This window comes from Sus scrofa, chromosome 11 (genome assembly GCF_054392235.1).
Source record: "Sus scrofa isolate SSC_HxYL_T2T_F1_AM1 chromosome 11, Sscrofa_HxYL_maternal_Yorkshire_Landrace_v2.0, whole genome shotgun sequence".
Lineage (NCBI taxonomy): Eukaryota > Metazoa > Chordata > Mammalia > Artiodactyla > Suidae > Sus > Sus scrofa.
Genome location: NC_139393.1, coordinates 68,774,554 through 68,801,750, shown reverse-complemented (window position 1 = coordinate 68,801,750; position 27,197 = coordinate 68,774,554). Strand labels below are relative to the sequence as shown.

The following is a 27,197-nucleotide window of genomic DNA, read 5'->3' as shown; positions in this document are numbered from 1 at the left end:
TTTCGAAGATAGAGATGAGTTTCTGTCCTTTATCCTTTCCCTCTCTTTGTCTGCAAACAGCACCAATTAGGACTGAAAAGCTCAAAAGATAAAGGTGAAATGGTTCAAGGTCCTCATTAGCTCTCTAAACAGTCTTGTGATGTTCAAACAGCTTCTAAGAGTTTCTTCAAAAGCCACTTAAGAAAGGCTTGAGCACATATCATATCACAAGGCATTATTGACAGATGGAAACTGGAATTGCTGTCCTACCTTTGGGAAATGGAGGCCTCTCTCCTCCAGCTTTTATTAGAAAGGACAGCCCTAGCAGCATGAAGCCTTCTTGGCATGGTGGGCACCAAACCTTCAATTAACACCTCATGTTCGGTACTCTCTTGTAGCCTCTCAGCTGAAGCAAAGTGTAATCTGCCTCATTTTCAGGAGGAACAATAATCTGCTCACTGAAAACTTTATATTTATGCAATGGTGTTTATGTCAGCTTGTTTTTTTAAACTTTAACTCAATATCCCACACCAGGAACCAAAGAATTTCCAGGGACCACCACTCTGCTATTGACCACTACTTAAACCTTCAGGGAGAGACTGACCAAGAACAAAATAAAACTTTATCACTTTTTTATTACTCTATCATTGGCTTTGGATGAGAAGAGAAACCAGCTGTGCTCAAAAGCCCTGGCTATTATTGTTTCTATAAACTGTACATATTATGGCCACTAAGACTAAGATTTACTAAGAAGAGTATACTGAAAGATCAGCTCAAAACCTCTAGTGACATGTTGGAAGCCAGTGTTTCAATTCTACAGTCTTTAATTTTTACCATAATGGTCTGAGACTCTTTAGAGATGAACTGAATGCATAATCTCTGAAAGTAAACAGGGAAATGAGCCTTTACTACTTGATGGGCTAGACTGACTCATAGTTGTGTTGTCAATTTAATGCTTGTTTTTGATATCATTAAAACCACTGCTTTCCAAAGCATTCTAAGTAAACTTGACCAGATACACAAAGCTACTTCACCACTAAAATTATCCTGGTGGCCTCACAGGGAGTCTTTTCTGTTGAAAATGTATGTTTTTGAAAGTTTTGTCATAAAATCCCCTCTGTGGATGTGGAACTGGATATCGTCATCAGCTCTTTTTCAAATGCAGAAATGAAATCAAAAAGACCTTTTGAGGGAAAAAACAACAGAGTTTTGCCTGAAGGAACTTTAGTGATTCAATCCACATAGAAATGATGTGACCATCCACTCAAAAAAAAAAAAAAAAAAATCACAGTAGGGTTTTCAGGTTTCAAAAGAAATTGACTCCCATCTAATTTGTCAAATACATAGAATATCTTTCTCTGCCTATGATAAAATACAAACACTAGGTCAAGTCAAATCATTCCATCACATTGCTTGACATCCAACTAAAAATTCATGTTTAAATAAATTCCACTTAGCATAATTTAAAGAAAATGTGATTCATCTCTTTTTCTTAACAGTTTCTATCCCCATGTGAAATTATTTCATCAGAATTATTCCATTAGAAAGGCCATTAGAATGGCCTGAATATTAGAATAGCTATATAAAAATCCTTCTGTATTTGTTACAAAAATAGTTAATAACATCCACATCTGTCAATGTGTGGTCCATGCCTCAAAAATTCTCACATGAGAATTTTACTTTAGAATTGATCACATATTAAATTATGCTTGTTTTTTGAAAACATGATAGTCTTTCTACTTTATAGAGAAGAAGACATTTGCAAATTCTGGCTTCCTTCCTGACATTGTTTGCTGGGAAACACGGGATTGACTAGGCCATCTGTCACAGTTACTTTGCTAGTAACTGTTATTAGCGTATTTGTCTCTTTCCATAATGTTTATTTTAGCAATAAAATATTTAAATCTATATGTTTATATTTAAAGATTATATTTGGATACATAAATATGTGTAAATCTATATATCTACATAATTATACTATTCCTCAAATAATTTTGGGTAAAGTAAAGGGTACCAACAAACAAATATATATTAGATGTAATTGTAATCTGGTCATGATATACTTTAAAATTAAATGCGTTAATGCTCTTTGAAAAGTTACTGTTTCTATTATTAATGACATATCCAATATATTATGCAATATGTAACATAAAATTGCTCCATGGTTCTAAATGGAATACACTGTATACTATGCAGGCTATAGTGTAGAGTTGTGGAGGTCGTGTACTGCTTAATTTCAGAGGTTCCACCAATTTCACAGTCTTAGTCAAGAGCACCACTTGGGCTCATCCTGTTCATAAGCAGTATGACTGAATGTTGGTCCCACAATTTGTAAGTGCACAGCTCCTCAAAGAAACTCAATGAGGTTGTAATGTATTACGGCATTCTTGACTCTGAATCCATCGCTCAACTAATCGTAGTGAAATTGATGGGAAACAAATGCAGTCAACTTCCATTTATTAAAACTTCCCTGACTTTCTTTAGGACTGATGAATAAAAATAAAGCAGCACCAAAGAAGACAGATTCTTAGTAAAAATTTATGGATTTTGTGATTTATTTTTCCATAAATTCATTCCTGACTCTATAAATGTGTTTTCTGAAAGATCTATCTATAATTGTTTGGCATAAAAATATGGAAATTTTCATGGCAGACATAAAAGAGAATCATTAATAAAAATTTAAGGAGGCATCACTTGACACAATTGGTTCCCATGGGGTGGAGTGGGCTTTAAGCAATGCATAAAACTTGGGATTTTAAGTAAGATATGGTGGCTGCACTAAAGTATGAGGGGTAATGGAAATATCCCAGTCTCTCTAGTCGGAGATGAATGATACATTATATGCCTTTGAGCAAGTTATTCAACCTTCTTGAATCTCCCTGTGTCCTTAGAGCAATAATGACCACCAATAATTTCCTTGTCCTGCAATCATTAACTAGAAAGATCTCTGGACAGCAGTGAGCACTGCTTAGCAGTACTAGCTATCCACACTCCTCCTTTGAACTTAAAGTGCACCCAAAAACAATAGACAAGAAACAAAATGACGACTGAGTGTGCAAAGGGCAGATATATCTTCTTCCTGAGAAAATCCTGTTTCAATAAATTGAATTGAAAAACAATTTAAAATTATATCTGACTACTACCCCTTAAAGCAATGGAAAATTTGGAAAATGTGACATTTCATAGATAAAAAGCTTTATGTCTTATAATTAGTAAATATTGCTTGTGGAAACTTATCTGGAAAGATATTAAATATAAAATAGGGGAAATGGAATAAGGGTTACTGAATATCATACTGAACATTTTTAAGACCAAATTACTGCTCTTCCCCCACAAACTGCATCCACAGTCTGGACCATTTGAGTTAATCCTATTTCTACCCTTCTGATTACTCAGGCCAAAGACCTGGGAGTCACCAGGCCCCTTCTTTCACATTCTGCATTTCATTCATTACCAAATCCTCCACCTTCATGGATCTGATTCTAACCATTTTCCCCACCTTGATGGATATCATGTTTTTGGCCCCTTTCATCATCATCTCACATCTGGTGTGTTACAATGCCTGGTAATTGATGCCTCTGCTTCCACCTTGAACCTTGTGTTTAGGCTCAGTGAGGAAGCCAAACAAAATGATCCTGTGAAAATATAAATCACATCACATCCATCTTTTGGCTGTAAACTCTGTGATGGCCTCCTCTCTCCCTCTGATTACATGTCCCATGCGCACTCTCATTTGCAAGGCCACACACAACTTGGCATCCTCATCTTTCTCTGACTGCATTTCCTGAGAGTTCCCTGGTCTTCCTCTCAGATCCAGCCACCGGGCTTCCCACCTGACCCTCAGATATTCTGGGTCTCCAGGCCTTTCCACCTTCTGTTCCCTTTACCTCTCTCTCTCTTCGGTGTTTCCTCAAATACCACCTTCTCAGGGAGACTTTGTCTAATATTCTACTTGGGCTGTTATAAGAAACGGCACAGCCTGAGTGGCTTACGGAAGAAATATTTACTTCTCCTAGTTCTGAAGGCTAAGAATTTCAAGACTAAGGTGCCAGCGTATCTGAGCAGGGTGAAGAAGCCTCTCCCTGGTGTGCAGATGGCCATTTTCTCACTGTTTCCTCACTTGGTGGAAAAGACAGAGAGCAAGAAAGTGCTCTCATTTCCTCTTCTTATAAGCACAATGATCCCACCTCGAGGGACCCACTCTCCTGACACAATACCCTCCAAAGGCCCTCATCCCCAAGTCCCCTCACAGTGGAGATTCAAGTTTCAGCACATGAATTTCGGGAAGACACACATATCCAGTCCATGGCACCATCCCAAACCAATGGGACCTGATCAAACTCACAAACTTTTGCAGAGCAAGGGAAAACATAAAAAAACCCAAAAAGACAGCTTACATCACGGGAGAAACTAGTTTCAAATGATGCAACCGAAAGGGCTTAATCTCTAAAATGTACAAACAGCTTATACAACTCGACAGCAAAAAAAGCCAACAACCCAATTGAAAAATGGGCAGAAGACTTGAATAGACATTTCTACTAAGAATATATACAGATGGCTAACAAACACCTGAAAAAATTCTTATCACTGATTATTAGAGAAATGCAAATCAAAACTACTATGAGGTACCACCTCACACCAGTTAGAATGGCTTAATAAGTCCACAAATAACAAATGGTAGAGAGGATGTGGAAGAAAAGGGAACCCTCCTGCACTTTTGGTGGGAATGTAGTTGGTACAACCACTATGGAAACCAGTATGGAGGTACCTCTGAAACTAAATATAGAACTACCATATGATCCAGCAATCCCACTCTTGGGCATATATCCGGACAAAATGTTCCTTGAAAAAGATACCTGCACCCATATGTTCATTGCAGCACTAATCACAGTAGCCAAGACCTAGAAACTAAATGTCCATTGGCAGATAAATGGATTAAGAAGAAGTGGTGTATATATACACAATGGAATCTACTCAGTCATAAAACGAACAAAATAATGCCATTTGCAGCAACATGGATGGAACTCGAGATTCTCATACTAAGTGAAGTAAGTCAGAAAGAGAAAGACAAATACCATATGATATCACTTATATCTGGAATCTAATGTATGACACAAATGAACCTTTTCACAGAAAAGAAAATCATCGACATGGAGAACAGACTTGTGGTTGCCACGGAGGAGGGAGTGGGATGGAGGGGTGCTTGGGGTTAATAGATGTAGACTACTGCCTTTGGAATGGATTAGCAATGAAAACCTGCTGTGTAACACTGGGAACTATGTTTAGTCACTTATGATGGAGCATGATAATGTGTATGGGTGACTGCATCACTTTGCTGCTGTACAGTAGAAAACTGACAGAACTGGAGTTCCTCCTGTGGCTCAGTGGTTAGCGAACCCAACTAGCAACCATGAGGACGTGCGTTCAATCCCTGGCCTTGCTCAGTGGATTAAGGATCTGGCATTGCTGTGAACTGTAGTGTAGGTCACAGACACAGCTTGGATCCCGTGTTGCTGTGGCTGTGGTGTGGGCCGGTGGCTGCAGCTCCTATTGGACCCCTAGCCTGGGAACCTCCATATGTCACGGGTGCAGCCCTAAAAAGACAAAAAGACCAAAAAAAAATATAATAATAGACAGAATGCTGTAACCCTGCTATAATGGAAAAAAATTAAAATCATTAATAATTTAAAAAAACTAAAAAAAAAAAAAAGAAAATTTCCCTTTGGCACATTCTCTATTCCCTTTCCCTGCTACATTTGGCTTCATCACACTACATATTTTAATTATTTTGTTATTTTTCCCTCTACTTCAACTACGCTATAAGCTCTAGGAGTGAAGAAACTCTTGTCCATATTATTTTTTCTGCTTATGCCTAAATCATGGCCTGAACTAAAAGAAAAGCTCAATACGTATTTGTTGAATCAATTTAACACATTTTTCTGATCCCCCAAATATTCATTATTTTCTAATTTTCTTTGTTTTTTAATTTTTTATTATAGTTGATTTACATTGTTCTGTCAATTTATGCTATACAGCAAAGTTACCCAGTTACATACACACACATATATATATGTATATACATATATATACACACACACAATTTTTTCTCGCATTATCCCCCACCATATTTCATCACAAGTGATTATCTACTCCCCCAAATTTCTTTTTTTATTTTCTAATTTTCTTTTCTGTACTTTTGTCTTCCTATCTTTCCTGTATATTTGAGTCTATAGAGAATACATTTTACTTAGTTTCATCAAGTACAAAGCTCATCGGATTTATTTTTCATTCTCCTTGAAGTTTTTGATTGAATTTCAGAAAAAGACGAATATGCTGACTAATACAGTAATGTGGATGGAGAAATCTCACCAGTCTGTTTTTAAGACCAATTGTTTCTTCCTTTGCAATGCTTCTAAGTTTCAATCATATTTCATAGCCTCCCAGCTAGTCCCTCTTACTCTAACACTTTTCCTATAATACATCTTGTAACTCCTACTGGGAAAATACAACTTTTACTTTTATCACCCTGGGATCTAGAATTACCTATTGCATGTTTAGATTTTTCTATCCAGGATCCAAGGGCGCTGAGGTTTGTGTTCTTAGATGTTAAACTTTTTTTTTTTTTTTTTTTTTTTTTTGTCTTTTCAGGGCTGTACCTGTGGTATATGGAGGTTCCCAGGCTACGGGTTGAATTGGAGCTGTAGCCACCGGCCTACACCACAGCCACAGCAATGTGGGATCCAAGCCATGTCTGCAACCTATACCACAGCACATGTCAACACCAGATCCTTAACCCACTGAGTGAGGCCAGGGATTGAACCTGCGTCCTCATGAATACTAGTCGAGTTCATAACCCACTAAAGCCACCATGGGAACCCCCAACTGGACCTTCTTTTTCATTGAAATTTCCAGTGATTCCAGGTAATACTGACCTTTTCTTCATTGGAATAACTACTGTTTTTAGTGTGAGACTCAACTGAGCATTCACTCTAGGAACACTTTATAAGCTCCTTGAACACTCTAGAAGGACTCAATTTCTTTGCTATTTTCTGGGACATGTTATCTTGAAGCTAGTGGTTGTTTTTAATTCATCTCACAGAGCAAAATGTCTAGCTCACATTGGCTAGACATTTCATTTCACCTTGCAGAAGGAATGGAAAGGAAAGTGAAAGAAAGAAAAGGAGAGAAGTGAAGAAGAAAGGGGACAGTAGTGACCTTATTTTTCAAGTTCTGTGTATTTTGTTTAATTGCCTTATGTATTTTACAGTTTTTTTTCCTTTTAAAAATGCATTGACTTTAGTGAAGAGACATAAAATTAAATTCATATTAACTTTTAAGAATAATACAATAAAAACATGCTGTTTAAATGTTCAAAAATAATTGGTAATGGGTTTTATACAAATGTAATCGAAAAGTAAGGATTGTATTATATAGTTGTGTTATGGCATGTTCAGATGGAAATTACATGATACACCAAATTAAGACTGTTTATACTCAGATGGTTTATTCACAATGAATGATTATATTATACAACTTCTCTCAAAAGTACCTCAAATGATTATTCAAGGTTTTTTTAATTGAAATTCTACTAGTCATCATGCTATTTAGTGGAGATGTACAGATAAATTCAAAACATAGCCTTCAACTTCAAGGAAATCCTTCTAAGAGGAAGAGAAACCTACTTCCTATTTCTGCATTTTTTAAAAACAAAATCTAAAATTAGAGTTCACTAGATGCTTTAAACTAAAGAGACAGAAAGTAGAAAAAGTACAATTTCAATTTGAAATAATAATAAAAAAACCCTGTGACATGGATTATATACCAAAATTTGTCAGAGAAAAGACATATGCATTCTGTAGGATTAACAGAACATAAAGGTAGAAACTTATTACATAAAGCAAAAGAAAATTTGAAAATTATCTATGCATTCAAAAGAACATTTTAGAACGGTAAAATATTTGGTGCATCTAGCCTGTCTATTCCCTATAACAGATTTCTCATTTGGCCACAGTGAACAATCATCCAGCTGTCAAGGGGAAATTTGTCACATTTGAACCAACTTCCTCTGTGCCAAGAACAAGGTCAGAAGTAAAGGAAAGGGATATCCTGTCACTTATTGGATTTGACAGTAAATTACTATTTGATGAACAGATGGACTTCAAGTGATTTAAATTCATTCATTTAAATTCGTCATCAAAATGTAATCATGAGGAACAGTGATTTGGACTCTTCCGTCAACCCATCAGTGAAGGGCATATTGTGAACACTAGTCACCAAACCCTGAGCTGCCCCTGAGAAGAGTCTCCCATCACAGGAAGCTTACCAACACACTCTACACTTATGGGGACAGGTCTGCAGGTGTGTTATTCATTTTGTCATATCTTTCCTGTATAAACTGGATATGATGTTTTCCGTAGGATGTGGAGACTCTATAAAACAAAGCCATAATAACTTTTGTTTTTTTTCTGTAACATTTCGTATCTTTTTTTGGACCAAGTTGATAGTATATACTAGTAACTATTCATGTATCAGAACACGTTAAACTGTCGACCTTTAAGGATAACATTAGGGTTGACGGATCAATAACAGCAGCAGCATTCAAATCCCCCAGAGTTGGCATCCACAAGCGATGTGGGTCTTGCAAAGGCAATGTGTATAAAGTGCCCAGAGAGAGCTCAGGGCATCTTCACACCATTGTGTTTATCAACACAATGCTAATGATGACACTAATGATAATGAAGAAAGTTCCAGATGCAAGTAGAAAGGAAAGATTGTCTAAATATGAATCTGCAGCCCACTTCCCAAGACTCAGAGATCTTAGTCAAAATACTTTTCTTATCTCTGTTTCCTCTTCTTCCTTGTTGTCTCCTATTTTTCTCTCCTTTCCTCCCTCTTTCCCTTCTTTCTTTTAACAAATAATAAGTAAATGCCTGGAGCGTGTTAAGTAATTTCCTGTATTTCAGAGATATAAATAGGTACAACAGTGTTCCCTACCTTTCAAGAATATAGAGAACAGTATATTGGATTAGGCATGCAGAAAATTAAGTATAATAATAATTTATGAGGGAAACAAGTTTTTTTACTTAGAAAGTTTCCCTATATGAACATATGCTCCAAAGTAAGTTGGACTGCCTCAATGTAATGTTTATAAAGATGGACACATTCTTTCAATTTGTGGAAATGCTTTGAAGGACTGAATATTTAAATCTCTTTAATCACATTAGATTTAGAAACAGCACATCAACACAACATATTTACTGGTACAATACCGAGCAGAACAGAGATGATAGTTCTTCATGGGATGGCATAAATGGCCAATATTTTACTAACAGAAGATGATAATATTATAGCTTAACTTAAAAGGTAATAAGTCAGAAATGTGGGGGTGAGAAGAGAGATGAATGGCAAAAGCATAATTAGATCAGAGTAAGAATAGTTACAAAGATAGTAAAAAGCACATGAATAAAACTTTAAGCCATTTGACAAGGATGGATTATAGAGTTCGAGGGAGAGAAAAAGGCTCCATTTGAGTTAGAGTTGGAGAGACACACAAGGCCAAAGTTACGACAACCCTTGAATATCAGGAAGAGTCGGACTTTATTCCAATAGTCTTGGAAGAGCTCTTCCAATTAGTAAGCGTAGGGTTGCCTAACTACCTCCGTATTTGGTAAAGGACGCTCTGGTAATGAAGAGCAGTGGTCCTCAGCAGGGGATAGTTTTACCCTTCGGAGGATGTATGGAAATATCTAAAGATACCTTCCTCAACCACGACCTAGGTAAGGAAGGGCCCTCAGGGTATCTAGGGGATATGGACCACAGAAGCATTTCAACATTCTGAAATGCACAGGTAAATCTCATACCAAAGAATTATCTGGTCCACTACACAATAGTGCTGAGGTGGAAAACCCTGACAAAGAGGATAAGACTGTGGGGTTGGAGTGGGGATACAGAAAATGAATACAGAGAGAGCAGTTTCAAGAGTGTAGGATAATAGTCCCATGGTGTCAGAGAACTTAAATAAGAGATGATGGAAGTGCTGGTGGGCACGTGGTCGGTGCAGTCACACCAGGCTCCATGCTCAGAAGTACTTGCATTTGGTTTAATGTTCTGCTGTCACTGTCTAGACATATTCAGTATCATTGAACAAAGCATCCGCATTTTCGCTTTGTAACCAGTTCTACGTGTTGGATGTTAGTTGTTAAGGCGGATGAATGGTGGATGTAGAGATGCTGAAGAAAAGGAAACTTACTCAATGGCGAGTCTCCGAGTAGTACCATTATTAGCTAGGACAAATAGGAGGTTCAGGTTTTGGGAAAAGATAATAAACACAGTTTTATATACTGATTTAGAGCCACTCATATATTCAAGTAAAATTATACAGTAGACAGCGTGCTGAAGGCATGGAGAATTTTAGGAACAAGGTGCTTCTAGGTAACATTCCTTAGTGTCAAGAATCTAAGATCTACAGCAGAGAGGAAATGACCTGCAGCGATGTGGCAGTCAGCATCTGGAAAAAAAATCTACTTTTGGTTAACAAACACTTCAATGTCATGGTAGATAGTAGCTATATACTCACTTCAAAATACACAGTGATTCTTTTAAATTCCAATCTTTTTAAAAGATACTAAAATATACTAACATTTATATAAATAAAATTGGTTATTTTTTAAAAATAAAAATGTATTTGTATTTGAATGCCTCCATTTTCTATTTTGTAAAGGTAAGTATTTTAAGTGTTTAGAAATTTATGTTTTAATAAAAGGACCCCAAATAAATGTACTGTTCTTCCTAAAAGAAGCACCTTTTTGGAAACCTATCATAGGCAGCAAATATGAGCACTAACTGAAATAGTAATATTATGTTTATGTGACTTCCTTGAAGGGTCTTGAGACATTGCAACTACAGATGCTAACATTTATAGCTTAAGTTTTTTTTGTTTTGTGTTGTCTTTTTAGGACCACACCCATGGCATATGGAAGTTCCCAGGCTAACAGTCAAACTGGAGTTGTAGTTGCTGGCCTACATCACAGCCAAAGTAGTTCAGGATTTGAGCCACATCTGCAACCTACACCATAGCTCATGGCAACGCCAGATACTTAACCCACTGAGCAAGGCCAGGGATCAAACCTACATCCTCATGGATATTAGTCAAATTCGTTTCCGCTGAGCCACAACAGGAACTTCCTATATCTTAAATTTTTTGATAACTGCTAGCGCTGAGATGGACTGTCAATATACTTTAACAAAAATATATACAATTTCCAAAATAAAAAGGTTTTAAATCTTCAAGTTTTTTTTTCCCCATATCTCAGCATTTGGGCAGTAATTATAGCCTTATTTTAACTAATGGACTAATTGGATTTTTTTCCTCATACTTCTGATTAGTCATATGCTATCTTTTCTGTGTCTCATTCCATTAAAATCCATTTGTAGTATGTAATATTTACCATGAAATCAGTATGTTTCTGTGTTCCATGGTTACTGTTGACACAAGAATTGTTTACAAAACATGTTTCTAGAGGCATTATTGACTGATTGCGCTTGAAGCTTATCGCTTTTGCGGGTACAGTTGAATTTTTCCAAATAAATTTTCAATGTTTTCAGAGAATACATACGAAATGTGTAGAGAGAATTTCCTCAGGAAAAAAATGAAATCTTTTTCCTTTAAATATTTCTATTCCCTTCCCTCAGCGCAAAATACTGGGATAAACTGGTATATCATAATTAAATTTACAAGTGGTCACAGCTTAAGCTTGTCCTAATGGGCGCCTTCAGCCAAGCTAATGAAGTCACCGAGTTCCTTTAGTTTTCCATTTCCAAGTTAACATTTCTAGCTGAATGTGGAGCCTGAGTATCCACATCATAGCCTGTTTCCAGTATGGGGAAGATGACTAACTTCTCCACCCCTTATTCTGTGTTCAAACTTCTTTTCTCAACATGTATGACGTCTGTAGCATCTGCAAATTACATGAGTGATACTGAGAAAAAGACACAGTTCCTCTTTTTCTAAGGATATTTGTATTTAATGGACCTCTCACTCCAACGGCTATTTTATTGCTAAATTAAACTATATGATCCAGCTATTTCTTATAATGTCTTTTTTTTAAAGAGAATGATTTTTTTTTTCGTTCTACGTATATACATACTTAGCTTTAAAAAAATCACTGAAAAAGATAAGAGGTAGAAAAATGATGAATAGCAAAATTCTCCTTGTTATCTCCTGAGCTTTTGAGTCTTTCTTATTGGCTATGATAAAGGCTCCATCTTCAGCTTCATGATTAGACTCCAAACATAGGGAAATGTGAACCGTATTAAGACAAAGTGCACTCGTACGCAAGCTCCTTGAGGGCAGAGATCCTTTATACCCACCCACATTTTACCATTAGGCCAATTTATGCTATATCACAGCTGCACTTTTTTTTTTTTTCCTTTCTTTTTAGAGCCGCACCTGCAGCATATGGAGTTTCTCAGGCTGGCAGTCAAATCAGAGCTATAGCTGCTGGCCTATACCTCAGCTCACAGCAGCATGGGATCTTTAACCAGAGATTGAGCAAGGTCAGGGATCGAACCCACAACCTCATGGTTCCTAGTTGGATTCATTTCTGCTGTGCTACAATGGGAACACGTCAGATACACTTTGAGTCTTTATTATGATAGTTAATTCCAGGTGGTGATGCTTGCCATGAATCTGCCAGGATCCTGCATTGTGGAAATGTGAAAGACCATTTCTGGGCCTTGAATCCAGGACTATATTTATAAATCTACAAACCAACTCATGAATGGATCCACAGGGTCCATGATTCCAGAAAATACTACGGTGAAGCAAACCAAAGATTGTTAAGCCACACTGCTGATGATTAAAAAAAAAAATACAAGTAAAGTAAATCAGGTTTTTGTAATTCTATGTCCAAGTCATACTCACAAAAGAATGCTTGAACTTTGTAAGAAAGACAATTTCTAAGGATAAATAATTTGCTATAAGCATGGAGATAAGTTTACCAAAAGTATCTGGTTTTTTTTTGTTTTTTTTTGTTTTTTTGTTTTTTTTTTAGCCTGGGAAAGAGGTTTAAACTAAGGAGAGATGTGTTTAACCATGGAGATATGCTTTACTCTGTTAGGATTTCTGGGGTGTAGTTAGTATTCTAACTGTGACCCTGAAAATAATGCTGTTAAATACTGCAGAGCCAGATGGATCAAATCAGACAGATTGCATGCTCTGTAGATGACAACAGAGATTCCTATCATTAACAAGGAGTAGGTAGGCTAAAGAAGGATGTGTCCTGCTCTGACTGGAGCAAGAGAGAGGTTAATTTTAAATGTAAGAAATTTGTTGTCATATTTTCTAACATTTATGTAAAAATGACAACCCAGACTAACCAAAAGAAAAGTAGTGCTACAATTCTACCTTGCCATCCTTTATGATGCTATGTCTCCTTTTCCCTCAAAGACATGCATGCATTATTTTTTTAAGAGAGATTAGGGATTTCATTTGCTCTGCAATTTTGCAATTTCTATCAGAATATTTTAGAGCTTTAAAACACTTGAATGCCTTAGTCAGGAAATTTCTGTTTTCATAAGAAATAACAAAGACTTAAACTTAGTTGGCGTGATTTCACTTCCTCTCTGTTCAATTTCTTTGCTCATCTTCTGGTCAGTACAAGGCTGCTGTCATTGGGTGTGCCCTGTGCAGTCTGGCCAAGCTAGCTTTTTCATTGCTTCCTTTCAGGTCAACTTATTTTTCATGTTTAGTTTCACACCACAACCTAGAAGTCCTTTCCACAATGATTTGGATCAAAAGCTTTATATGTTTCAAAATTATGTTAGCAGGAAACACACCTTGTGGGTAATTTTCAATTAGAAAGCACATTATTTATATACCCATTAAGTTGGAACTTGCTTTTAAATATGTACAATTTAGACTGTAAAATAACAAGTAATATTTGTATTATATTTGTAAGATGTTTTATACTTTAGAGGTACATTTTCACCTGTTTTTCCAAAAAGTAATGAATGATCCAAAATAATCATATTCAGGAGTTCCCATCGTGGCTCAGTGGTTAACAAATCTGACTAGGAACCATGAGGTTTCAGGTTCAATCCCTGGCCTTGCTCAGTGGGTTAAGGATCCAGCGTTGCTGTGAGCTGTGCTATAGGTCACACATGCGGCTTGGATCCTGTGTTGCTGTGGCTCTGGCGTGGGCCAGTGGTTACAGCTCCTATTCGACCCCTAGCCTGGGAACCTCCATATGCCACGGGAGTAGCCCTAGAAAAGATAAAAACAAACAAAAAAAAACATATTCATATTAATTAAGGATGAAATGCCATTAGAAAATTACATTAGTATTGTAATCACAGCTTCAAAGAGCTGAGACAATGTATAGCAGTGTGGCATGGAGTGTAAGAAAGAATAGAGTGTTGAGAACTAGTTCCAAACCTAGGATTTCCTTCATCTTCGTTCTATGGCAATCAATTAATAGAGCTGGATTTTGCCTCTTACACCAGTTTCCTTACTTATTAGTGGGAATAAAACTGTGTCTTTTTATTAGATTTACCCTAAGTTTAAAACATGAGTTAACACAAGGAACAAAGCTGGACCCATAGCATGATGTCACATCATAGCTATTATTTAAATTACTTTCTATTTCAATAAACACTTTTAAAATAAGAAATTAGTCAAAAATAAAAACTAAAATTAAAAAATCCTTAGACATCAAAAAAATAAATTCTAGAAAAGAGACCTTGTTCAATAAGTGGTGCTGGGAAAACTGGACAGCCACATGGAAAAGAATGAAATTAGAACACTCCCTAACACCATACACAAAAATAAACTCCAAATGGATTAAAGACCTAGATGTTAGACCAGACACTATAAAACTCTTAGAGGAAGACATAGGCCAAACACTCTCTGACATAAACGACAGCAACGTCTTATCAGATCCACCTCTTAGAGTAATGACAGTAAAAACAAAAATAAACAAATAGGAAACTTAAAAGTTTCTGCACAGCAAAGGAAACCCTAAACAACAAAAAAAAAAGACAACCTACAGAATGGGAGAAAATCTTTTCAAATGAATCGACTGACAAGGGATTAATCTCCAAAATTTATGAACATCATCTGCAGCTCCATACCAAAAAAACAAACAACCCCATTAAAAAATGGGCAGAAGATCTAAACAGACAGCTCTCCAAAGAAGACATACAGATGGCCAGAAAACACATGACAAGATGTTCAACATCACTCATTATTAGAGAAATGCAAATCAAAACCACAGTGAGGTACCACCTTATACCAGCCAGAATGGCCACCATCAAAAAGTCTACAAACAATAAGTGTTGGAGAGGGTGTGGAGAAAAAGGAGCCATATTACACCATTGGTGGGATTAACTGGTGTGACCACTGTGGAAATCAGTATGGAGCTTCCACAGAAAACTAAAACTAGAACTCCCATTGGATCCAGCAGTCCCACTCCTGAGCATCTATCCAGAGAAAACCATGACTCGCAAAGACATATGTACTCCAATGTTCACTGCAGCACTATTTTCAATAACCAAGACATGGAAACAACCTAAATGTCCATCAGCAGAGGCATGGATCAAGAAGATGTAGTACATATACACAATGGAATATTACTCAGCCATTAAAAGGAAAGAAATACCAGCATTTTTAGCAACATGGGTGGACATAGAAATTATCATGCTAAGTGAAGTCAGTCAGACAACAAGACATCAACATCAAATTCTTTCACTGACATGTGGAATCTGAAAAAAAGACAGAATGAACTTCTTTGCAGAACAGATACTGATGCACAGACTTTGAAAAACTTATGGTCTCTGAAGGAGACAGTTTTGGGGGGTGGGGAGATGCGCTGGGGTTGTGGAATGGAAATCCTGTAAAATTGGGTTGTGATGATCATTGTACAGCTATAAATGTAATAAATTCATTGAGTAATAAAAAAAGACAAAAAAATAAATTATTTTCCAAATTTCAAATATATTTCCATTGAATCTTACTTATTAAGTTATTTTTAGTCTATTCCTTCTAAGAACTTTAGCTACTTTTGTTGTTAGTGTTGATTTAAAACACATTTCTGCATGTGGGGTTTTGCTCCAAAGTGACTTTACAACAAGGTTTCTTTGATACATAAGACTTGTTAAAAAATAATCACAGTATTCTATATTTAGCCCTGTAAGTTAAAGCTCACTATCTGCTTTATATATACATTCCTCCACTGTTTCTTTAATTCAGATTATCCTAATTCTTCTTTACATTTCCCTCTTACAAGTTGTTTCCATTACAATTTTTGAAAGATAAATTTCTATAGTAACTGTAAGATTTACCTACTAATTAGAGATGTACTAATTTTAGCTGTAATATGATTTTTATTAGAAGTATATTATGGTTGTCTAATATCATTCCTGTTCTTTTAAGTGTCTGATGTTACAGAACATATTTCTGTTTTGAAAACATTTATTACCACATATCAGAAATACTTGTGCTAAATTTATGACTTATAAAAGCCAGATACTTAGACGCCACTGGAATTTCCAAATTTGAATCCATTAGGGTTCATAGATAGATACACACACACACACACACACACACGGTCTTCTTTTTCTCCTGCCAGATCTTTTGCCAGTTTTGAGTAACTCCAGGGTGTTGGTAATTCCATAATGAACCTAAAACAGCTGCAACTGACACCAGTCTTTAATGATGCTTGTTAGCTTTTCTAAAAATGAAATTATGTTAGAGGCCTTTATTACAGACTATAATTACATATTTTCAAATGCCTAGGGCTGATTGTGGCAAATGCCTAACATATTACTTATGCTACATATTCTTTATGATAGAAGCCCTGATTGCCATATAACTGAGACTAGTCTGAGCCCCATCCTGCATGGCAGTAAAATTATTTCGGTGGTTATATATCCAGTGGTGTTGAGATAGTATACTACCTTCTCTGCACATATCATCCTAGTGAACATTTTAGGAGGAGTGATATGGAGGAAATGGACCATGTTTCCACAGAAAAGCTAGAAACCTGCATAGATGTCCTGGGTAGACTTCGACCAGATTGCTCATCTCATTTCGCCAAGGGAATGTGTCAGTTAACTGATTTGCAATGCATTGCTGAACTCACAGAAATCTACCAGGACCCTGGTGTTTGGCACTCAACAGGAGAATGATAGAAAGTGATTTGAATCCTGCCTGCCACTGAAGGTACCCTTGTGGTTTATTGTTTGAGTAGAATCAGAAAAAGAATTGACACTTGAGCCATTGAGATGAATGCTACTAGGGGGTGTATTAGCATATGAACACACAACTCATTCATTATTACTGTTATTTGCAAATTTCCAGTGAAAAGAAATAGATGCCCAAGAGTGAATATTTTTCATAATAAAGATAATACGTACTGAGGACCTCCTCAGTGCCAGGAACTGGCTAAAAGCTTTATCTTCCTTATCTTGTTTTATTTTCTCTTAATAACTCATTACTTAATATTCCATATTAAGGATGAAAAAAAAAAAAAACCCTAAGATTTAGGAATAGAAGAAAAGAAGCCTGCTGACTGCTATGGATAGGTCCTAAAGACATAGGACCTGGGAACTCAATGCAGGGATTCTCTCTTAAACACAAGGCTTTAAGATGTCATACAGTTGTGAGACATTGTATAATCTTCATGTTGTCCTTAATTTTATACTTGGGTGGTCAGTTTTACATGTTCTTCTGTCATCTTCTGGAGTGAACATCAACCAGCCTGCTACTTCCATGCAGAAGTCTGTGCTTATATGGGGATGCCAAAATAGAAGCTGAAATCCTTTGTTTCTGCTTGAGGCTGGGGTGGGAGACAGGAACCCCAGGAAGATACAAGCCCCCTCTCAATTACTCTTCCTCAAAGTTCCCAGTTTATCAAGATTCATCGTAAATATAGATGAGGGAAAAATAGTGTTTAACTTCTGCAAGTTTCTGAACAATTCACTAGTTATATTTCCCCCTAAAGTTTGACATACAGATCTTTCTGCTCTTGATTTTAACTTATTAGGCTATGATTAATGTATAATAACAAATTATACCCTTTTTTGGCTAAGGGTTGAAGTATAGGTTTTGGGGCCTTGGTTTTTAATTTATTAGACTATGATTAATGTATAATTTTATTAAAATATACCTATGATTTTGTATTCTTTTAACAGTATAGTAATAAAAACACATGCTTTTGTTTTTATTCAATGCATCTGGAGGAAGGTTACGTTCAAAGTGTGACACTCAACTCAAAATTCCATTGCTCTCATGATTTCTATTCTTTTCAGTATTTACAAAATACTATAAACTGACAGCACTATGCCCTACTCATCTGCTTTTATGAACTTTTTAATGATTACTCCATTTCACTTCTATCTTTAGCTAAGCAATTCACTGCATTACATGATGCTTACTGTCTAAGCAGAAGAACTAAAACTGTAGATTTCAAGTTTCATTCTAATAAAAACACCAGGCACAATGCCATGTATTTCTATTTAACATACATGAATACTTATGCTCATATTTCAACATCAAGTGTAGTTGGTAGGTAATATGGATTTTCCATACCCTATATTTGATTGCGAGTCTCCACAGGTGCTACTCCTTCCAGGGGGCACTTCTGCAGTACCCAAAAGAATTAGCTTCATTGCAGGTATAATGCTATTGGCTCCATCTCTCAATAATGTATCTCATTCATTACACAGCAATTTGCCAAAACTCTATAGCCTGGATAAATGGAGTTTTAATGTGGATTAATTCTATACACTGAGTATCAATTTTAAAAAGAATCTCTAAATGTAAGTTGAATGAGAAATTCTTACAGCAAAGCAAAATAATAAAATCAACACAATCTAATGATGTTTTTTCTTAGGCTAATTTTACCAAGGAATCCAACTCTATGCCATCAAGATCACACTTTTTTTTTTTTTTTTTGAAAAAGCATCTAAGGAGTTCCTGTTGTGGCTCAGTGGTTAACAAATCCGACTAGGAACCATGAGGTTGTGGGTTTGATCCCTGGCCTTGCTCAGTGGGTTAAGGATCTGGCGTTGTCTGTGAGCTGTGGATCTGGCATTGCTGTGGCTGTGGCGTAGGCTGGCAGCAACAGCTCCAATTAGACCCCTAGCCTGAGAACCTCCACATGCCACAGAAGCGGCCTTAGAAAAGACAAAAAAATAAAATAAAATAAAATAAAATAAATGAAAAGGCATCTAAGTTTTAAAATATACATAATGTTGATATATCTATAGTACTACAATATTTACTAAGCATTTCCAAAACATTCCAAAAATTTGAAATTGTTTGGACACAATTTAATTTTTTTATATATATTACTTCAGATGGCTTTTGTTTTGCATTTCATGTCTCTGATTACTACCCATTTTTGGGGTGGCAGGGGGACACCCATGGCAAGTTTCTGGGCCAGGGATCAAATGTACACCAGCAATTACCAAAGCCACTGCAGTGACAACGCTAGATCCTTAACCTGCTGAGCAAAAAAAAAGGGAGCTCCTATTTACTACCCAATTTTAAAATCACATAACAGACTCAGACTTCCAAAAACACACTTATGGTTACCAAAGGGGAAAGGAAAAATTGGGAGTTTGGGACAAACATATATGCGCTAACATATAGAAAATACATAGTCAACAAGGAACTACTATATGGCACAGGGAACTCTACCCAATATTCTGTAATTACCTATATGGGAAAAGAATCTGAAAATGAATGGATGTGTACATATGTATAACTGAACTGAATCACTCTGCTGTATACCTGAAACTCACACAGCATCATAAATCAACTATACTTCAATAAAATTTTTTAATTAAAAAATAAAACCTCATACAGGCTAGCTCACTTTTAAACCAAGTTACTTTTATCACTATATACTTTACAAGCACATTCTATTTGGAGAATAATCCTTAAGCCACAAATTAGCCACACTATAACTTCCATATACCCATCGACAAAAACTCAAAGAAAATACACATATTCTCTTGTCTTTAAAAAGCAAAATAAATAAAACCAAGATCTGTCAAATATGAAGCTGTTAAAGAATAAGTTAAAATACATTAATTTTTTAAATGTTAAAATATTTCTAAAGATCTCATGTTTTTATGTTATTTAAAATAGAAATGAAAGAAATTATTTGACTAACTTCTCAAATGTTTCCTTTGGAGAAAAGAAAAGTAAAGTTGCATTTTCTACAACCACCTCTCAACTGTTCAATATATGCCACATCATGGAAATAATAGATTTTCATTTATTCAAAATGGAATTTGTCCATAAATAATTAGCAAATTCATAGTAAAGGATAATTATGAGAAAATTGATAGAAAATAATTCAAACTGTAATACCCTTAGATAAATCATAGTTAATTGTACATGGAAGTTCATTAACTTTATTTGGATACATAGTTAGATGACTAATTATGCTGAAAACTCATTGGAACTCTTAAACATCTGTTCACTTCCCCAAGCCCTGGACGGTGGTCTTTTTTTCTGGAAATCAAAAGCCATCCATTTAATTTAAAAGATTTTCACATTTCATATCATCTTTAAAATTTGAAGGTAATAATATGCAGAATTACTTGTCCATGTCAAAATAATCTGATCATTTTACTTTCAAACGCATATAATTTTATTCTTTGTGGGACATACATATCATGTGAGGTTTCTGCTTTAACTATTAGGGATTTTTCATTACCTTATGAGGAGACAATTTTTTTTAGCATCATTTTTCCTACAAATAATATATTCCTATCCCACTCCTCAAAGATTCTACTCTCGCTGCATTCTAGTTTCTTCTCCATTTAGTTTTAGGTTAATTTTTGTAACATCTTATGTATACCTTATATTTTGTATTGTAAATTTCTCTAGTAAGTGTGCATATCTTCCTTTTAGTTAAAATACCACTGAAACAATCTGTTTTGTAATCATTAGGCAGCCCTAATGATTTGCTGGTCAGCCCTAATGAGAGTTGCTGGTCATCGTTGATAATACATAATTTCCTAAGTCTTACATATATTCCTCCACCCAGAGGAATGCATATACCCTGATCTCCTGAAACTGTGCTTGCTAAAATGACCCATGCTCTTCTATTTGCCATTTCTTCTAAAACAATTTGGTCTTTTTTCTTTGGAGCTCTGCCTTCTTGGATTATATGGATCATTTTTCTTCTGGAACCATCTTCTTCATTTTTCTCAGAAGCAAACCGACTGCTGTCATCTCAGTTCTTCAATGGCTCCTTTCTTCCTCCACCTACCCCTTAATCTTGGGTTGAGGAATCCCCTCCCACCTCCACCTCCACACGCTCTCCAGGGCCAACCTGAGAACTCCTCTAGGTATTTCCTATGCAACACTGACTTGTATTCACAACTCAAATTCAACTCTCTTGCTTGTATTGTTTATTTGGCTACTTGGATTTTTATATCAGCTACTCAAATTAAATGATCATTTTGGATAGTATCTTTTAATATTGTCACTCTCTCATCAACATTGTTTCCTATAAGCTGGAAACATTAATCATTCCAGTAGACTGATCTGAGAGCAGGCATTGTGTCTTGTACAATTTTTTCTATCTCCAACAGGTGGTACAATGACTCAGAGATTGCTCAACAAATACTTGTTGAATAATTAACCTTCCATTTCCCTTTGCTTTTCATATCCAACTTACTCTGATTTCTTATAGCTTACTCTTGAACAAATGTGTAACTAAAAAAACCTATGTATCTGAATAGCCCTCTTCCAGACAATAGATGGTATGCATTCATTCATCCTATACCTCGTACAAATTTGAAAAATCCTAATTCCAATCCCAGTATTCCTCCAACATTCTCCATTTTTCAGTCCTTTGAACCTCGTTTCATTTCTTACAGAATTTGAGTCACAGGGTAGATCAACTGAACTCCACTTGTATCTTCAAGTCTTCCTTTCTATTTTTTTTAACTCCCACCCATCAAATAGCTGAGTACCACTGGTGAGTTCCCATATTCAACAGCTGAGTATCATTGGGAAACCATATACATTAATAAATATATGGTTTCTAATCTTATTGGGCCCCCAGCATTGATTAGCAGTATTTTCTCTTGCCATTGGTCAGCTCACCACTTTCCTTCTGTTTCACTTTTCTTGTTCCCTGCCTCCCTCTCTTACCCAGAGATGTCACCCTTACTATTCAGTTTAGAAATATGAAGTCATGAGGGTCATGAAAGTCGTCGACTCCTCCAATCACCCACAAGCGACTACTTGTGGATATTTTAGGGCTATTTTTCCTCCAGTCTCCCAGGGTAAGGTCTATTCAAGGTCAGTATGTCCACAATACTCTTAATCCTGCTCACTCTTACATCCTCTTGCACTTGGATTTATCAGTCATTGGTCTTTCCCAAGCCTTAATGTCTTCTTTTCCACTGATTCTTTACCATTGGATCAAATTATACTCAGCATCCTTAGTCTCTGCCTTTCTCACTAAATCTGTTACTGTACTTGAGTCTGAAATGCTAGGTATTCCCAGATTTCCACTCTAAGACTTTTTAACCTTTTTAAACCTTGATGCTTTAATTAGGATACTTCATCTCACATCTCTGAATTAACAACTTTCAAATCTTTTTCTCTGGTTTTGATAAAATCCATGAATTTACTTTATGTATATCCAACTCTCTATTAGATAAAATCACATGAATTATGAAAAATATTTATAAATAATCTTGTTTCTGCCCTTCTTTCTCCTCACCAACAAACATATTCATTTTCTTTGTTCCTCCTCTAAGGAACTATCTCCATTCTTTACCCAACAGCTTAAGCCAGACATTCTGGGACAACGACTGACTACTACCTTTTCTGTAAAAGATTTCTGGGAGATTTTACTATCACTTCTTTCTTAGTATCATCCTTATCTATCATTTTTGAAGACTCCTTTTAGGTATTACTGCTGAGTAAAAACAGTTTTGATGTAAGCATGGAAAATATTGGTAAAAGTTATCAGTATCAGATTCATTTTTTTTCAACTTCCTAACAATTTTCTGAATATTATGGATCCTGAGAAAGATGTTTGGTTGGCTCTAAGATACAGTCTTCCTTGGTATACATCACTGCACCTTTTCTTAAGTACATTGTGTAGTGATTCTACATTATATTCTTTATGTTCTCCTCAATTTTGCCATTCCATAAATTCAAGGATATTCACCTGAATCTGCTATGTAGCAAGAAAGAGCGAGACAACCTAATGGGGAGAGTTGGATATAATCTTAAAAATGTAGGTTTTAACGAGGATAATCTTTGGTTTTTCAGTAGATAGCTAGCACTTTGCCTCTATCAAGTCCATACAAATATAATCATTTTCATCCATTATTGCCTTTAGCAACCATTTGAGACTGGTATTTTAAATTTTCTTTATTTATCTTGAGAATATTTAATTTCACTCAATACACTCCTACTAACCAAACGTTGAATTTATTTTGTGAAATAAATAATGCATATTAAATTTAAATACTTCACAAAGCTACTAAGTGCCCTGTCCCTAGCTCACAGAAAGACTGGAGCTCACCTTCTCTCATAGAAACAACAAAATTACAACCAAATGCTGAACAACCTTCAACCAAATGTACTGGAAATTTTCAAAAAGATATCCTACTCCAGAAAAAAAAGAAGATGCCACATCAAGACAGTATGAGGGGCAGCTATGCAATATAAGCAGCCCCATACACAGTGGGTGGGCAGCCCACAGACTGGAATATAACTATCACAGAGACTCACCTACAGGAATGAGAGTTCTGAGCCCCATGTCAGGTCCCATGCCTGAGGATCTGGCATTGGGAGAAAGAGCCCCTGAAGCATCTGGCATTGAAGGCTAGTGGAGCTTATGCACAGAAGCTCCACAGGTCTGGGGGAAACAGAGACCTCATTCTTGAAAGGAGAACACAGGCTTTCATGTGCACTGGGTTCCAGGGCAAAGCAGAGGCTTCATAGGAATCTGGGTTAGACCTGACTTCAGTTCTTGGAGGATCTCCTGGGAAAGCAGGGGTAACTGTGGCTCATTGTGGGGGAAGGACATTGGAGGCAAGTGTCTTGGGAACATTCATCAGTGTGTGTTCCTCTAGAGGTGGCCATTTTGGGAAAATATGGCCACACCCATCAGTGCTGAGAAGCCCCAGCTGAAACAATAATCCAGGTGGGGTCATAGCCCCACCCATCAGTAAACAGGCTGCCTAAAGATCTCACCCAGAGACAAAGCTCCACCCACCAGAGGGATAGAAATCAGCCCCACCTACCAGTGGGCAGGCACCAGTCCCTCCCATGAAGAAGCCTACATCAAGCCCCCATAACATCTTTAGCTACAAAGCAGACAGATATCAGAAGTAAGAGAGGCTACAACTTTATTCTCTGAAAAAAGGAGACCACACCAAAAACTATAAAAATGAAAAGGCAGAAAACTCTAACTCAGATAAGGGAGCAAGAAAAAGCTCCAGACAAACAGCTAAGTGATCTGGAGATTTATCAGCCTCCAGGAAAAAGACTGATGATGCTGAAGGTGAGGCAAGACGTTGGAAATAAACTGCAGTCAAAGATTGATAATTTACAGGAAAGACCGAGCAAAGAAATACAAGATATAAAACTTAAGCAGAGATGCAAAATACAATAACTGAAATAAAAAAAAAATCATTAGAAGCAGCCAGCAGCAGAATACAGGAGGCAGAAGAAGAAATAAGAGAGGTGGAGGACAGATTAGTGAAAATTACTGATGCAGAACAGAAAAAAGATTGAAAACAAATGAAGAGAGTCTCAGAGAGTTCTGGGACAACATTAAACACACTAACATCCATCTTATAGGAGTGCCAGGAGAAGAGAGAGAAAGGGACAGAAAAAAATATTTGAAGAGATAATAGCCAAAAACTTCCCTAACATGGGAAAGAAACCAATAAATCAAATCCAGGAAGCACAACGAGTACCATATAAAATAAACCCAAGGAGGAATACCCCAAGACACATATTAATGAAACTGATCAAAATTAAAGACAAAGAGAAAATCTTGAAAGCAGCTAGGGAAAAGAAACAAATAACATACAAGGGATCCCCAAAAAGTTTTAAAGCAGCAGAATACACATTCTTCTCAAGTGCACACAGAACATTCTCTAGGATTGATCACATTCTGGACCACAAATCAAGCCTTGGTAACTTTATGAAAACTGAAATCATATCAAGCATCTTTTCCGACCACAGTGATGTACAACTGGAAATCAACAACAAGAAAAAAACTGCAAAAAACACAAACATATGGAGACTAAACAACATGCTACTAAACAACCAATGGATCACTGGAGAAATCAAAGAGGAAATTAAAAAATACCTAGAAGCAAACAGCAACAAAAATACAACAATCCAAAATGTATAGGATGCAGCAAAAGCAGTTTTAAGAGGGAAAGTTATAGCAATACAAGCCTACCTCTGGAAATAAGAAAAAGCTCAAATAAACAACGTAACTTTACATCTAAAGCAGCTAGAGGGAGAAGAACAGAAAAGACCTAAAGTTAGCAGAAGGAAAGAAATCATAAAAATCAGAGCAGAAATCAATGACACAGAAATGAAGAAACCCATAGAAAAGATCAATGAAACGAAAAGCTGGTTCTTTGAAAAGATCAACAAAATTGATAAACCCTTAGCCAGACTTAACAAGAAAATAAGAGAGAGGACTCAAAAAATTAGAAATTAAAAAGGAAACATTACAATGGACATCACAGAGATACAAAGGATCATAAGAGACTACTATACCCAACTATATGCCAATAAAATGGAAAACCTAGAAGAAATGGGCATATTCTTGGAAAAGTACAATCTTCCAAGACTAAACCAGTACAAAATAGAAAAGATGAATGGACCAATCACAAGAACTGAAATTGAAACTGTGATTAAAAAACTTCCAACAAACAATAGTCCAGGACCAGATGGCTTCACAGGTGAATTCTATCAAACATTTAGAGAAAAGCTAACACCTATCCTTCTGAAACTATTCCAAAAAACTGCAGAGGAAGGAACACTCCAAACTCATTCTATGTAGCTACCATTATCCTGATACCAAAACCAGACAGAGATACCACAAAAAAAGATAGAGGCCAATTTCACTGATGAACACAGATACAAAAATCCTCAACAAAATACTAGCAAAACGAATCCAACAATACATTACAAGGATTGTACATCATGATCAAGTGGGATTCCAGGCACTCAAGGATTCTTCAGTTTCCACAAATCAATCAGTATGATACACCACATTAAAAAACTGAAGGTTTCTAGGATCCTCTCAATAGACACGGAAAAACCCTTTGGCAATATCCAACACCCATTTCTGATAAAAACCCTTCAGAAAGTGGGCATAGAGGGACCCTACCTCAACATAACAAAGGCCAAACACACAGCTAACATCATTCTCAATGGTGAAAACTGAAAGAATTCCTGCTGAGGTCAGGAACAAGACAAGGATGTCTTCTCTCACCACTACTATTCAACATAGTTTTGGAAATCCTAGCCATGGCAACCAGAGAAGAAAAAGAAATAAAAGGAATCCAAATTGGAAAGGCAGAAGTAAAACTATCACTATTTGCAGATGACATGATACTATACCTAGAGAATCCTAAAGACTCTACCAGAAAACTGTTAGAGCCCATCAATGAATTTGGCAGTCACAGGATACAAAATTAATACACAGAAATAGACTGCATTTATATATAATAACAATGAAAATCAGAAAGAGAAATGAGGGAAACAATCCCATTTACCATCACATCCAAAAGAATAAAATACCCAGGAATAAATCTACCTAAAGAGGCAAAAGACCTGCACTCTGAAAACTATAAGACGCTGATGAAAGAAATCAAATATGACACAAACAGATGGAAAGACATACCATGTTCTTGGATTGGAAGAGTCAATATTATCAAAATGCCTTTACTATCCAAGGCAATCTACAGATTGAATACAATCCCTATCAAATAACCAAGGACATTTTTCACAGAACTAAAAACACCAAAATGTTTTAAAGTTTGTTTGGAAGCATGAAAGACCCAGAAGAGCCAAAAACACCCTGAGGAAGAAAAACGGAGCTAGAGGAATCAGTTTCCCTGACTTCAGAACATACTAGAAAGCAACAGTCATCAAAACCGTACAGTACTGGAACAAAGACAGAAATACAGATCAGTGGAACAGG

At 36.2% G+C, this 27,197-nt stretch overlaps 1 protein-coding gene across 3 annotated transcripts in view; it reads right to left on the bottom strand.

Annotated features, from left to right (window-relative positions):
* Nucleotides 1–27,197, bottom strand: part of GPC5 (glypican 5) — a 1,359,194-nt gene that overhangs the window by 382,751 nt on the left and 949,246 nt on the right. The gene's annotated exons all lie outside the window — the stretch shown is intronic.